The sequence below is a fragment of the Notamacropus eugenii genome, chromosome 2, assembly GCF_028372415.1.
Source record: "Notamacropus eugenii isolate mMacEug1 chromosome 2, mMacEug1.pri_v2, whole genome shotgun sequence".
In the NCBI taxonomy this organism is placed as follows: Eukaryota; Metazoa; Chordata; class Mammalia; order Diprotodontia; family Macropodidae; genus Notamacropus; species Notamacropus eugenii.
This window is the reverse complement of record NC_092873.1, coordinates 464,440,649-464,455,295: the sequence shown is the minus strand read 5'-3', so window position 1 is coordinate 464,455,295 and position 14,647 is coordinate 464,440,649. Positions and strand designations below refer to the sequence as shown.

Below are 14,647 nucleotides of genomic sequence, written 5' to 3'. Positions count from 1 at the left end.
GACTACAGGGTCTAGAGAAGTTAAGACCCAGGAAGGGGACTGGTCCAAGGACAATATAGGTAGGCAGCAGCAAGCTTCACCTGATAATTTTAGTTCAGGTCCTCTGACTTGACTTTACCAAGATACTGGTCAAACTTGACTGCGTTTTCAGTGTTTGTGTCATTTCGTATCTTTAGCATAAGAGTTCAAAAATGTTAACTGTTTTGGCATGCCTCAATGTTTTTATAGGATTAAATGTTTTTTTAAGATGGCTTTTCCTAAAATTGACCAAGGCTTGAGAAATCATACCTCAGACTATTACAGTTTCAAAACAAACATTCCTAATTGTAAGAAAGTGAATCTATTAAACTGGGAGTCACTTTCACTTAAGTGGATTTTTATATGTGAAGGGGGTTAACTTGCTATTTTTAGGCTCAAGAATAGAAAAGGCAGGGCAAATTGTTCAAGAGATTGAACTTCCCCCTCTTTTCCCTGTGATCACTTAGCATGAGAACTCGAAGATATGCTGGCACCTTTAAATATTTAGTCCCAGCTTTGTAATGATAACTGAATATATTGGTTTTTTTCATTCAAAAATAAGACCTCTGGCTATAAACCAAGTATATTGTGTTTTTAAAGTGTTAATGAACGTGTGTGTGCACACATGTGTGTGCGTGTGTGTAAGTAAGTCTTGGTGTATTTAAAAGTGATTCTACTTGGTTTCAAGGCTGTTGTAAAGGAAAGAGAACTAGGGTTTGATTTTAATCTCAGCCCTTCTACTCACTAGCTGTGTCATTCTGGGCAAGTCACTTAACTTATGAGTGTTCTTTAAGCTTTAAAAATGTATGGATATGAAGTGTGTGCATTCCTTAGATTGGAGAGGCAGCTAGGTCTTAGAGAACTGGCCTGCAGTCTGGAAGACCCAGGTTGGAGGGCTGCCTCTGACAAGTCCTGATTGTATGTTCCTGGACAAGTCTCATTTTAACGTCTCGGTGAGCAGGCAACGAACGCCCTAACTCCAAACTGCAGAGAAAGTATACAGATGTGCATTGTTAGAGAGGTTCTTTGCTTCAGTGGACTCTCAGATCTGGTTAATAAAAATACTGACCTGACAGAATTGTTTCAAGGAAAGCACTTAAAACAAAAAAAATAAAAACCCAACCCTTAAATGCTATACAAGTGAGATGTTACTAATGACACTTGGAAGTAATCAATCCTTATTCTATGAGCATATTTTTGGCTGCTATTTACTTCTCTTTTTGCCAACCTGGTTGCTTTCCAGATTATATCAAACGACTCTGCACAGATGAGTAATAAGCAGCAGAAATGAAAACACACCAAGTGCAAAGATCTTGTGTATTCACTTTCAGAGGATAAGGAAGAGTAAAATAGAGACTACATTATTATGCTATGGCATGGAATGTTTACAAGTAAAGCTATTGATATCCTATGACGGCCCCCTCAAAGCTAGGATATTTTACATTGAAGTCTGTGACTAGAAAGCAATCCACAATTGAGTCTGTTTTTCCTGAATTTGCTGGGAGACTTGTATGGCCTCTCAACAGAATTAATTTTAGCTCTAAATAAACCATTTTTACACTACACATGCCTTTTAAATATTTGGTTCTCTTTCATTGATTGCCCTCTTAGAAAACGTTGGCTTTCACAATTTAATTTGACAGTTAATATTAGCAGAATACTATGCTAAGTAAGGCAGGGGAGATAAAAAATTTAAATAAACCATGGAGTCCTTGCTTCTTGAAACTTAATGTCTAGGTAGGCGATGACATACAGTTTTCAAGTATTGCCAGAAGGAATCTCAAAGGTCATCTGATTCAGTTCTTGATTTTAGAAATGGGGAACTGGGGTCCAGAGTGGTGAAGTTGGCAGGAATGAATATATGAATGAAAAAGTGTGTATTTATTAAAGCTTAGTGGGGATACAAGTTGAAAAAGTAAGGCATTACTCACATTCCAAGGAGAGAGAGCACACAGGGAGTTTGGGGAGCCAGTAAGATGGAAAGGTCCAGTGTTCCTTAGGGTGTGGTGGCAAAATGGTAATATATTTTCTAGTATCAGTTCCATTGATAAATTCTCGTCTGTTTCTGATGTTGAGCCCTTTCATGGTACTAAGGACTTTGGTGGTGAGAAATTTCTTTTTTGAGTCTCCAGTAACTGGTGGCTGAGATGAGAGCCGAGTTCTGAATGTTCATAAGGATTGCTCCTCTGGATAAAGACTGTAGGGGCTGGCTAGAATCACAGCTTGTGATCTGGTACTGTTGGGTTTACCTGCATCAAAAGGAAAACATGTCACTAGATCCCTCTGTCACCAATTGGTATTGGTGGGGATGTTGGGACCCTTCTTCATAAGCATTGCTCTCGTGAATGGTGGCCGTACAGGTCAGACTGGAAACCGCCAAAAGGATGCTATTCTTGGGACTTTTGGTCAAAGGGTCCTGGGCTATCACCACATGCATCTGAGGGGGAGTTGGTAGGGGAGTTAATTAATCTCTTGCTCCCTAACTGTCTTTATTAGAAACCAGGGGATTTAAAGGAAAAGTAAAAACCAGAGATGATGTCCTAAACTTAGGAGAAACAAGTTAGCTTTGATTATCCCTAAAAAATACTCTTTGGGAAAGACTTTTCATCACAGCATAGGGTGACCACCTTCATTCACTTCAGCTTGTAGTCTCAGAGAAGGTGAGGGAGAGCTGGATTCTGAAAATGTTTTTGAAGGGTGTGGTTGTTCACTAAACAACTCCAATAATTTAAGTGAGTCCTTTGTCTTGTTGGATTCCAACTCTTTCAAACTTACTCTATGTGTACTTTGTTTAGGATTTGTGGAAGGAAAGAAAGATAGGACTGAAAGTAAATAGGACTTTGACAAGACTGACTGGCAGAAACTTCCTTTTTTTAAAGTGTAAAGGTTTTTTTTTTTTTTTTTAATATTTTAGCTTACAAAAGAGCCAAGTCCCCATCAAAAGGGAAACAAACATGTCTCTAGATCCAGTTGTATTTTTTTTTTTTGCTCCAAATGTCTTATTCAAAGACTCCATTTTTGAATTTTTATCCCTCTTCGGTTTTCCCAGTAGTTTTCAGAGGGATTGCAGGGCCATCTCCAGTTGTCCTGATCTATATCAGGCCATTGGAAGCAGATGGCTCCAGAGGAGAAAGTGAGGCTAGTGACTTTGCATAGCCCTCCCTCACTTAAATCTAATTCCTTTGCAAGTCATGGCTTCACCTCCCTGATGTCACAGTGGTCCACTTCGAGAACAAAGGACAACCAACAACCATGAGAGGTTGGAATGATCAGGAGAACACCCCTCCTCATCCAGTGTCTGAATGGTTATCGTAATAGTGAATAGGTTCTCAGGCAGTCATTTCTCTTTGGAGTGCGCTGGTGGGAAGTTAAACGCTATATCCAAGTATTCTTGGCACTGTTGCTGATAATAAACCAGTTGTAGTTCTTAACCCTGTGCACCATTGTGCTCATTTAAAAAAGTTTTTTCTCTACAGCCGTACTCTTAAAACAAGCAAATCATCATTGGCTGAGGAATTGGCTAGGAAGCATTTCTTTCATTCACACTACATGAATGTCACCTAGGAACAGCTCCCTTGAAGATGCTCAGGAGAAGGTGAAAGCAGGGATGAGTGTAAGATCAGACTGACTATGTGAAAGTATAGCTGTTAAATGTCTTGTTCCTAATACAAACACTATTGGGATTCTCAGTGGGAATGAGGACATGTGACCCCTCCCAGGCAATTCCTCTTATCCCGGAGGAATAGAGCCCAGAGAGTGCTGGTAGACTATCCTCTGATTTGTCTCAGACCTCTGGAATCCTGCTCCCTGGGGGCTACGTTCCCCACACTGCCCCTCCTCTGCTGAACGGCAGGCAGTCTACTTTAGGGCATCTAGAGGAGAAAGCCTACACTGGGAAAGAGTTTATTTCCAGAGATGTATGGGGGAAGGGATCTGACCTTGTTGAAGTCAATGTTACACAGTGTGTTTATCAAATGATCTTTTAAGAGGAAGGTTTACTTATTTTCCTTAATATTCTTAGACTGTATTTTCCTTTTCAGTCTAGTGGTGAAGCTGACAGCTTTTACCTTCTGCCCAGTAACCTGAGACGCCTGAAAGAATATGTGTGAGAAATTCAGTTCTCTTCTGTCCACCAACTTCGTTTTCAAGTCAACAGCTCTGTTTGACCCTTGTGAATACTATTGCTTCCTGATGTGAATCTCTGCTTTACAAGATATTTCTCAAGCTGATTTATTCCAAGAGCCTCTGGCATCTACCAAAATTTCACAGCCTGCCCCTTTCATTTTTCCCAGGACACTGTGTCCTTAACCCTCACCAAATATTCTCACTTCCTTCATCACTGACTCATCTATCCCCCTTGTGAAATGGGTGTCAGCCTTGTCCCTTTATATTTGATGGGATCCTCAACTGACCCTATTTCGCCATCACAGCCTAAAGATTTATCCTGGGATAGCTAGAAACTTTCATACTCTCAGTGAAGGAAATAGTGTAAAGTTGTTTTTGTAAGTACTGATTTTAGTACAGCTTGTTAAGATGGAGTCTTTACTGGGCATACTATTTCATTTCTGGGCCTCAGTTTCCTCATCAGCAAAATGAGGAGGTTGGATGACTCGTTCTCTTTAGTTGTCTCCTGGCACTAACATTTTGTAAGTCTATTCTATAATGTGTGACTGGGACATCAATACTTAGAAATATCTTTCCTTTTGCTCATACTGTTCTCCCTCAAAGCTCTGAATTTCTCATTTCTTTGAATATCTTCTCTAACTCCTATTGTGCCTTTCTTGGCCCTTATGCTTAGCTAGAGCTATTTTCTGGGTCCATAGCCTTGGCCTCTGTAAACACTGTTCTTTTAGGTCTTTCCATCTCTGACTGGTCCAGGCTGCCAGGCACAGAGGATGTTTCTAGTCTTATGTAGCTTGAGGCATTTCCTTCAATGTAGTAAGATTAAGATCCCTCTTGGTTTCTCCCGGCATCTCTTCTCCCTCCCCCCCTCCCAACCTCTTTATTTCCTCTCCCTGGCTCCACCCTTTGCACTACTCCGGGGGACACACACAGGCTCATTGTTTGTCTGGGGGAAGAAATTGATGGCCCAGGGAGGGACCAGGAATGGGAAGGGGTGGGGGTGGGGGCCTGGAATAGGAGGGGCTGGGCTGGCTGCCAGCTAGGCTAGAGAAAGGGCTTGGTTTCCTGATGACTGAACTTGCAAAGGAAGACCAGCCTTGAAGGGATGGAAAGGAGGTGCTTCCCAGCACAGGTAGTAGTTTTAGAGAGTGGGAAGAGGTGTGTGTGTGGGGGTGTTCAAAGGGCCCCCCCCTCTTTTTTTAATATCATAGCAGGGGGGGGGTGGTAGGGGAAGTGATTGGTGGAATATTTTTCTGGAAGCTTCCTAAGTAACTGAAAGCCAAATCAGCCCCATAACCAGATGGAGGGTAGGTGGGTAGAAGCCAGGATAGCAAATAAACTATTTCCATGTTCTTGTTTTAATTCCAGCCTCTAAACTTGGGACACAAAGCAGTTCTTCCCCGCCTGCTTCTTTTCTCTCTCCCCCCCACCAACTGAATGTGCAGCTTTCCAGAACAAATAATGAAATGCAGAGCTTCTTAGGTTAAAAAAAAAAAATCCCCAAAGTGTTTCTCTGCTTTGCATCACCCTCTAGGGTTTGCTTTAGTAAGGAATTTTTTTTTTTTTAAAGAAGTGTTAAAGCAAGTTTACTAGAAGTAGCAGTGGGGGTGGAGTGACAGCCCTCCTTTCTCCTCTTTCCCCTCCCCCCCATCCCGGCACCCCTCCCCTCCTGCTTTAGAGGACCCAGCGTGTCTAACCCACCAGTATCCTACAAAGGATGTAATCTAGAATTGTTGAACCATGGAAGCTTAAACAAATCCTCTCCCCTCATCCCTCATCACATTTCCAACAAGTGGGCACGCAGCTTCAGATTAAACAGTTCCAGGGAGGGACTTGGGTACATAGTCTATTTTTGGACAGCTCTAAGGGTTAGGACATCTCCCCCTAGGATGATCTCAAACCTATCACAAATCTGTATGCCTTGGGGAAAAGATGTATAGGAGAGCATATCCATTCTTACAAGCAGAAGTCAAAGTTTGAGAAGTTTAAAAAGAAAAAAGTACGTACATATGTATTCTTCAGGTTTAGTTTAAGCTATCCTTGGCTGCAGGCTGGGTGAATTCAGGACAGGAAGAGCCCCACCCTTTGCTTTCATTTTCCTGGCTTTTGTCAGCCTGCACCACAACCTCTCTTTTCTTTAATTTTCCAATTTTTATTTCTGGACTGGAGAGAGGGTGAAAGCTTTTTGGCATCTGTATTTAACAAGACTTTTTTCTTTTCTGGAATCTGTATGACCTACTTGAGAAACTAAAATGCCTTTTATTTTTTATTTTCCTGGCCATGGGAGAAATCCCTGTACACCGTGGCTCAGTCATCGTGGCTGGAAGTCTCTGAACTCTAGGAGTGCACAGGGCACCGTCCTGGTGACATTGCCCTCTGGCTTCGGATTTTCTCCCTGAAAACATTTCTTCAAAAGGCACTGCTTGGTGTGTGACTGCTAGGAACAGCTGTAAAGATGAAACTGGGGGGGGGGGGGGGGGCGGCGCTGTCCTTTCATTGTGATCTGTGCAAGCTGTTAACAGGTCTTAGAGGCTTTTTACTAGTGAATACTTAGAGAGTTGTCTCTTCATCAGATGTCTTCCTAACTTCTTTTTGTCAAGGAGCTCTGGGCACTTAAAGCCTCTTAACTTCCCTTGCAAAGCATGAGGTGGTGGTGGTGGGGGGGGGATATCCCTTTTTAATGGGGGAAGGGGCCTGGAAGCCCAGAAAGGTTAAGTAGCTTGTCCAAGGTCCCTTGGTATCAGACAGTAGTAATATTAGAAGTAAGTTTGGATCATGTTCTGTAGGACCTCCTTCCCTCTTTAGAACCATGATAGGAGAGAGACAGAGACAGAGACAGAGACAGCTTTGTTGGTAAGGATCTGGAAATGTATATCCTGGCTTGCATTTCAACTCCTTCACGTCTTTGTGGTACATGTGTCCACTTGTCTCACAATTGCAGTGTGAAGATGAGTTTGTGTTTGCCAAGAGGTGTGAATGTTTAAACTAAGTCTTCCCCAATTGGTTGGTACATACTTTGTCTTTAGAATTGTTATGTATGTGTGACATGAGGTAGGGACATATGGGAAAAGTATAAGCCAGGCCCCTGTCCTCCAGGAGCCTGTCATCTAGTTTGGAAAAGAAGAAATGTACATGTGAAACACAGTATGTAAGGATATAGTTATATATCCTATATATAATATAAAAGGATATAGTTAATATACTAAAGTACTTAAGGAAAGCAAAAGATAATAGGATATAGAACTAGTTGGGGATATAGAGGTCATGCAATTGTGCTCTTTGATTCTACAAATGAGAAAATTGAGGACCAGAAAGGGCTTTTTTTCCCCAAGGGCACACAAGTAGTATTCAGTAGTAGAACTGGTACTCAAACCCAGGTATTGATTTCCAAATCAAATGCTCTCTCCCTAAAAGGTAAATAGGTACTATGGTGGGTAGAAATGCTGGAACTGAACTCAGGAAGACCAGAATTCCACTCTCATAGTAGCTATGTAACACTGGCGAATTACTTAACCTCTCTTAGTCTGTTTCCTCATCTGCAAAATTGGGATAATAATAGCACCAACCTCACAGGATAGTTGGGAGGATCAGATGAGAATACATGAAAAAAAGTGATTTACAAACATATTACAATGTGAGGTATTATTGAAACAAGAGAGAGGGGGGTGGAAGGGGAAGGGGAGGGGGAGGGAGAGGGAGAGTGTGTATGTGTATGTGTGAGATCTGTGGGTTGTTAGAAGAAACTTGGAAAGGTGGAAATTGAGCTGATTCTTACTCATTAATATGGGTAGGTAAAATGGGGAAGAGTTCTACCTGATCAGAACACTAGTAAAATCTGCCTCCAGGCAGCAGTAAACTTAGTATGTTTCTGGGACAGTGAGGAGACTAGTCACTAGTCTGACTACAGCAAAAGATACATGTTGGAGTAGAAGATTGAATAATATACTTTATCCAGCAGGGTCAGACCACAGAAGGAAATAAGCATTTATTAAGTACCTACTTACTATATGCCAAGTACTGCATGCTTACCTTCCCAGTGTCCTACAAAACACATATGGTATTTCATTTGATCCACATTTTACGGTTGAGGAAGCTGAGGCAGACAGAGAATTTTAAGTGACTTGCTCAGGGTCACACAGCTGAGGACAAATTTGAACTCAGGTTTTCCTGAATCTAGGCCCAATCTATCTACTTTATCACCTAGCTGCCTCTGATCTCATAAGTCATTACAAAAGACAGGGAAATTATATGATAAAACTCATGTGATTTAAGGAAGATTAGTCTGACCATAGTAGGCATGCTGGATTGGTGTGGAAGAATCCCACACCAGGGAGGCCAGCCATAGGCTTACCATCTAGTTCTGGGGCTATCAGGTCCCTAGACAATGGGGATAATGGTGGAAAGGAAAGGAAAAGCTAGGAGAGACATTGAAAGGAATGATTGACTGGATTTGGTGATTGATTGGATATCATTAGAGCACCAAAGCCAGAGTGACCCCAAGGTTTTGAGCCCAGGTGGGAGGATGAAGCCAGTGACAACAGTGAAAAGCTGCTGGGATAAAGAGAACTTGTTAGAAGAGGGACAGGCGAGTCTCAGTTTAGTCACAGTCTTTGCATATTAAAGCGGAAAGTGATGATCCATTTAGTCCAACCCTCTTAACTTGGCAGATGAGGATACAGACCCAAAGGGTTTAAGTGACTTCCTCAAGGTCACAGGACATGGTGATTTTGCCTCCAGGGCAAGGCGTCCAACTGAAAGCATCTGGGAGGCAGTTAAAGATAAGGAGCCCCAAAGAGAAGACAGGACTTTAGAGATAAGTTTGGGAGTCATTATCAACCCAAAAATGACAGCAGGGAACAGAGAGAAGGTTCCAAGGAATAGCTAAGAGAGGAGACATAGAACCACAGACAGAGGCTTAGGATAGCTTGTAATGGGCCTGGCAGGTGAAGATGAAGAGCCATTGAGGGAAACGGATAGATTAGTAGGAGAGGGGGTGGGAGAACCAGAACAATATGGTGTCACTGAAGCCAAGGATGGAAAGTCCCAAGGAGGGGCTCCAGACTATCAAATGCAGCAGAGAAGTAAGGGAAGGTGGGGATAGAGCAGGATGGGGGTGGGGGGGCGGGGAACACCGTCAAATAAGGAAGTCACTGGTAACTTTGGAGATAGTAACTTCATCAGAGTCCTGAGGACTGAAATCAGATTGCAGGAAGTTAAGGGAACAGAAGCAGTGGGTGTAGACTCTTGAAAGCTTTGACATCCAAGCAACGTGAGAAATAGGATTGTAGCCTAAGGAGGCAGTAGGATTAAATGAAAGATTTTTTCTTCTTTTCTCCCTTCCTCACTTCTTTCTCTCCCTCTCTCCTTTTCTTCTTCTTTCTCTTCTTCCCTCTTTCCATCCCTCATTCTCTTCCTCCATCCTTCTCTCCCTCTTCACATATGAAAACAGCTAAAAGGTATGATGACTGATCATAGGCAGAGCTAGAAGGGACCTTAGAGCACATCTGATTCATATCCCTCATTTCACAAGTGAGAAAAGTCGCCCAAGAGGTGAGGTCAATTGAATTGTTCCAGATCCCATAGGAAGTAAGTTGAAGAGTCTAGAATCGTATGCAGGTCCTCCAAGTCCAAATCCAGGGCCTTTTCAGCTACCTCCTACTGCTTCCTGTTGAGATGGACTAGAGCTTCAATGTGCAAATAACTAAGTATTGGTCTGTTACCAGGAAGGATAAAGAATTTCCTCTCCTCCTGTCAAAGAAGAAGACCTGGGATGCTAATAAAGCACTCCAGGGACCTTGTTAGTATTAGCAGCCCTCCCTCCTTCTCTCCCTCCCTCCCAACAGTGCCAACCAAGATTCTAGCAGCATTAACTCCCTTGTACCAGTTGGCAAGGTAACAAACTGCTTTGGGATTCTGGGGGCTAAGAGTACTGTACCCCTAAACTCTAGAGATACCTGGTGTTTTTCCTTTGGGGGCCAAAGATCCCTGATGTAGGCTGCGTTTCAAAGATTAATAAGGAAATGAAAAAATGGAATGTAGTAGTATGTTATGGGTAAAACAAGAGTTTGGGCTGTTGCCATCCAGCTCTTCCCTCCCTCCCCCACTTCCCCCCCCCACCCCCCCCAGCATATACAGAAACAGGCACAGCCGTCTGTTATTCCCATTTGGAAAGCTGGTTATGAATGAGAGTGGTTTCCTAGGGAAATTTTTTTTTTTCCCTTCTCACCATGCCTGACCTCATCTGTCGTTTTCAGTGTTATGGAGAATTAATCTGGGCCCAAGGACAGGTTGAGACTTGTATACTAAAGAGAAGCAGGACACAGACGGGGAAAGAAGGCCTGAAGCTCTAGCTACCCCAAGGCAGCTGACAGAGAAGGTAGATGGGTCAGTCAGGGAGGACATAGAAGGGAAGGGTAGACTGCCCATGAGAAATGCAAGATGAATAGCATTCAGAAGGAATCAGAAAGCAGGAAGGATATAAGAAGTAGGAAAAGGAGGCAGACTAAATAAAAGAGGATTTGCAAATCCTAGGCAATTCCAAAAGGAGAGAGAACATTTGCCCGCATGACAAAGTCCTGTGGAAGCACTGAAAAAGCAAAACGTGCCCATATTAGCGTTCTTCACTGTGTAACGGGATCATTAAAGCCTCAGAGGATGCTTTACAAAGCAAAACGTTTGGCCATTTGAGACAAGAGAAAATGAGATGGATAGAAAGCTTTGTATCCAAGCTCACACAGAATGTAGCCGCAACCCAGGATTCCTGCCTTCTGCCTTCTCGCTGTCATTACTAGAGGATGCTATTTCCATGAAGGCATAATTGGGACAGAACCAGGGAGAGAGAAGAGTGAGAGAGAGAGGGCCAGACCTTCAAGCAGAAGGCTAGCGCTCTCCATGCCAAAACAGAAAGGAATGTGTGGTTTCTTTCACTTCCCCACCCCCTACCCCCAACACTTCCCGAAGCGGGGTAGAGTTCCCTCTTGATTCTCAGAAGTTTTCTTAGCCCTCTCATCTCTGTAGCCCCCAAGGGATCCAGGGGAGCTGGAGATGGGGGTGGGGTGTCCTCTCCCCGTTAGCTCTCACTCCTTCCCCCACAAAATAGACAAAGGCAGCCAAAGAACTGCGACTCAGACAAAGCCAGAGAGAAGCCAGCCCCTGCCGTTCACCTCCAGGACCCCATTTCATACCCAGAAACCACTGGGAGATGGAATTTCACTTTAAAGAGAAGATAGGGGGTGGTGGGAATTACATTTTGATGGACTGAATAGGTATTGGGGGGGGGCGGGGGAGAAGGGAGAAATCCTCCCAGGCAAAACGTAGAAGCAAATCATTTAAACTGATTCTCACTTTACCCCATCTTCCTTTTCAGTAATTGCTTGTTTACTCACTTTTCAGCTCTCTGCTGCTGGACTCCTGCTGCTCTGGGGACTGGGGGCTTTTTTTTTTTTCTGCTTCCCTCCCTTTTTTCCCTTCCCCCTTCCACTGAGCCAAACAGGCAGTGGAGGAAACAGAAAGACCAGAGATTCAGGTCCTAATGAGGTCTCTAGTGATGTGAAGTTGATAAGTCTTCACATGGTCCCAAGCGGATGGATGTCTAGGTCTCAGAGCTAAGACTTAAATTGGCTCCTCACCTGATACCTATAATGAATACCAAGGGTTCCACCTGAGGAGGAAGATGACCTTGGCCTTCTGGTGAAGGGGCTCCCTGGAACACAGAAGAAAACATCAGAGTAAGCAGAGCCTTATTGGTCCCAGATAATGAGAAGCAGGTGCTAGCCCTCACAGAACAGGGAATTTGGGGGACATGCTTTAAGTAATGCCTAAAAGACAGCACAGGTTAAACACATCGTGAATGTGAGTGCAGGAGTGCTGTCATCTAAATGAATCCTTTCCTCTTCCTATCTAGATATAATTGTACAAAGAGCTAGGAACTAATTTTCCCTGGGGGGGAGTACATATTAGCAAATTCGTTCATTAGAGTCGATGTGGGGTTTTTTTGTTTGTTTTAGTGTGAAGATAATACCTTATTAGCTTAAGCAAGACATTGCTTTCCAATGAAATTTTAAAATTACTTATTTTTAAATACTTTTATTTTTAAATTTTGAGTTCCAAATTCTCTCCCTCCCTCCCACACCCTTCTCTACTCACTGGGAAGGCAAGCAATATGATGAACTATACATGTGAAATTGTGCAAACAGATTTCCATATTAGCCATTTTTTTCAAAAGCAAGAAAAATAAAGTGAGAAAATTATACTTCGATTTTCACTCAGAGCTCATCAGTTCTTTCTCTGGAGGTGGATAGCATTTTTTCCTCGTGAGTCGTTTGGAATTGTCTTGGATCATCCAATGACATTTGTTGAAAAGGTGGATTGAAGGTGGGGCACAGTTACGAAGTACAATTCACACATACTTTAAAAATTATCTCTTACTGCCAGGCGCTTTTGACTAAAATAAACTAAGCTTTGTGAAACCTAGTTCAAAGGAGGGGGGAAAGATTACAGTTGACAACTGAATTCTAGTTTTCCTCTTTGGGGTGTGGGGATGGTTAAAGGGGAAAGGCATCTGATTACCTGAGGACAAATCTAGGGATCTTCCACTAGGAACCTTCAAGTCTCCCGCCAGACAGAATTAGTTCCCTGACACTAATGGGAATCTCTGGCTTCCTTTTTTTTGTTCTTTGGGGCTATTCACTCTGTCTCTTTTTGACCATATTGAAGTATTTGTTCATTTAAAACCACTCTGTAGTTTTAGTCAGAGTACAGATGGTTAAGATGGGTTTCCTTATCTGCCTTAGTTAAAAAGTTATTGTTTTCTGGTTCTTGTCCTTTAGGGTTGACTTCAGAAGACAGTCCTGAGGCTAAGAAGAGGAGTTTGGGAATTAATTCCAACTGGGCCTATTGGATAGCCACTGAGGATGCATGACTTTGGATAAACTGCACAATCTGTATGATTTAGTTTCTCCATATGCAAAATGGTTATATGATGCAGTAATATCTCAGAAGGACTGGTAGAAATAACCAACAAAGTCTTAAGAAAGCATTTCTTATCCTCTAGGTTCCTGTTGCAGATAGAGTACATAAAATGATATTGTTGTATCTGTATCCCACTGTTGTAGGTAACGAGGTGTACCAGAAAAGTGCACTGAATTTGGGGTCAGAGAAATTGGGTTTGGGATCTGACACTCAAGTACCTTAACCATGCTGAACTTCAGTTTTTGTACCTGTAAAATGGGGGAGATAATTCTGCGTGTACTACCTGCCTCAGAAGGCTATTCTAGTGTCAAATGAATTATATATATATATATATAATCTATATAAATAAATCTGTATTATCTATATAAAGTTTATATGTAACTGAGAAATTTCTTGTGTTTAGCAGTGATGACAATGTCAAAGAAAAGACTGTGGGAATAGAACTGGGGGGGGGTTCTTTTTTCCCGACACTGTGACAATAAACCCCTTCATTTTTTAGTGCAAACTTTCCCATTCCACCCCCCTTCCTTTTTTGTTATACTACCAAGCTGACAGGAATCATATGAGAAATGGTGAACTCTGTCCATATCCATGTCATCCTGGGCCACAGCATGTGAACCTTCTTTGTTGTGCCATTGTTCAGTTGTGTCTGACTCTCTATGACTCCTTTTCGGGTTTTCTGGGCAAAGATATTGAAATGGTTTGCCATTTCATTCTCCAGCTTATTTTATAGATGAGGAAACTGAGGCAAACAAGGTAAAATAACTTGCCCAGGGTCATGCAGGTAGTAAGTATCTGAGTTTGGATTTGAACTCAGGAAGATGAGTCTTCCTGACTTGAGGCCTGGTACTGTATTCACTAGGCCTCCTACCTACCCTTTAGGACATTGCTTGTAACAACAAAAATGGCCTTAATCAATGTCTTTAGCACTTGGCTCTTCTTAGCTCAACTGCTATCACCCTCTGTGACTTCATTATCCAAACAAAAGACCCTTTCAACCCGGTGGCCTCTTCATCTTTCTACCTCTTCCACCCCTATTGCTTCCATGTCCTCTTTAACCACAGGGGTTGTTAAAACTTAGATTTCCCTTCTCCAGACTTCACTGCCTCCAGAACCCAGAACTCTGAGATTCTTCCCTTAACAGTCTGTCTTTTTCATCTCCATTACTACCCCTTTCTTCCTGAACTCTCTCTTCACTCTATGATCTTTGGGCCCTTCTTCCAGACTTTCTTTCACTGGTTTTATATCTCTCCCTTCCTAATCTTGAGCCTGTAGTCAGTCATTTCAACAATGTGATGTCCTTGACCCTAAAATTTCTTGTTTTCTTTTCCTTTAATTCTAACCCAATTATTCCATTCCTGGCTCACCCCAACCACCCACCCTCTCTGGTCCCACTCCAGATCTACTAGAGGAAGTGATGAGACTTAACTAAATCCATTAGTGATTCATATACTCCTTTCAAATGGGTCCTTAGCTCCCCACTCTACAACCCTACTTAAAAAAAAAATGAATCCACTTCCTCTTACACTCCTTTCAG

General features: G+C 42.5%; 1 long non-coding RNA gene across 2 annotated transcripts; it reads left to right on the top strand.

The window, feature by feature from the left end:
• The first annotated feature begins 5,179 nt into the window (after window positions 1–5,179).
• On the top strand, window positions 5,180–13,491 carry LOC140529664 (uncharacterized). 2 transcript variants are annotated; one of them, XR_011975637.1, is made up of 3 exons: window positions 5,180–5,272; window positions 11,533–11,867; window positions 12,969–13,491. It is a non-coding gene; the product is annotated as an uncharacterized lncRNA (long non-coding RNA). The 2 variants fall into 2 exon arrangements; XR_011975638.1 differs by lacking the exon at window positions 5,180–5,272 and adding an exon at window positions 10,279–10,516.
• Window positions 13,492–14,647: the final 1,156 nt, after the last annotated feature.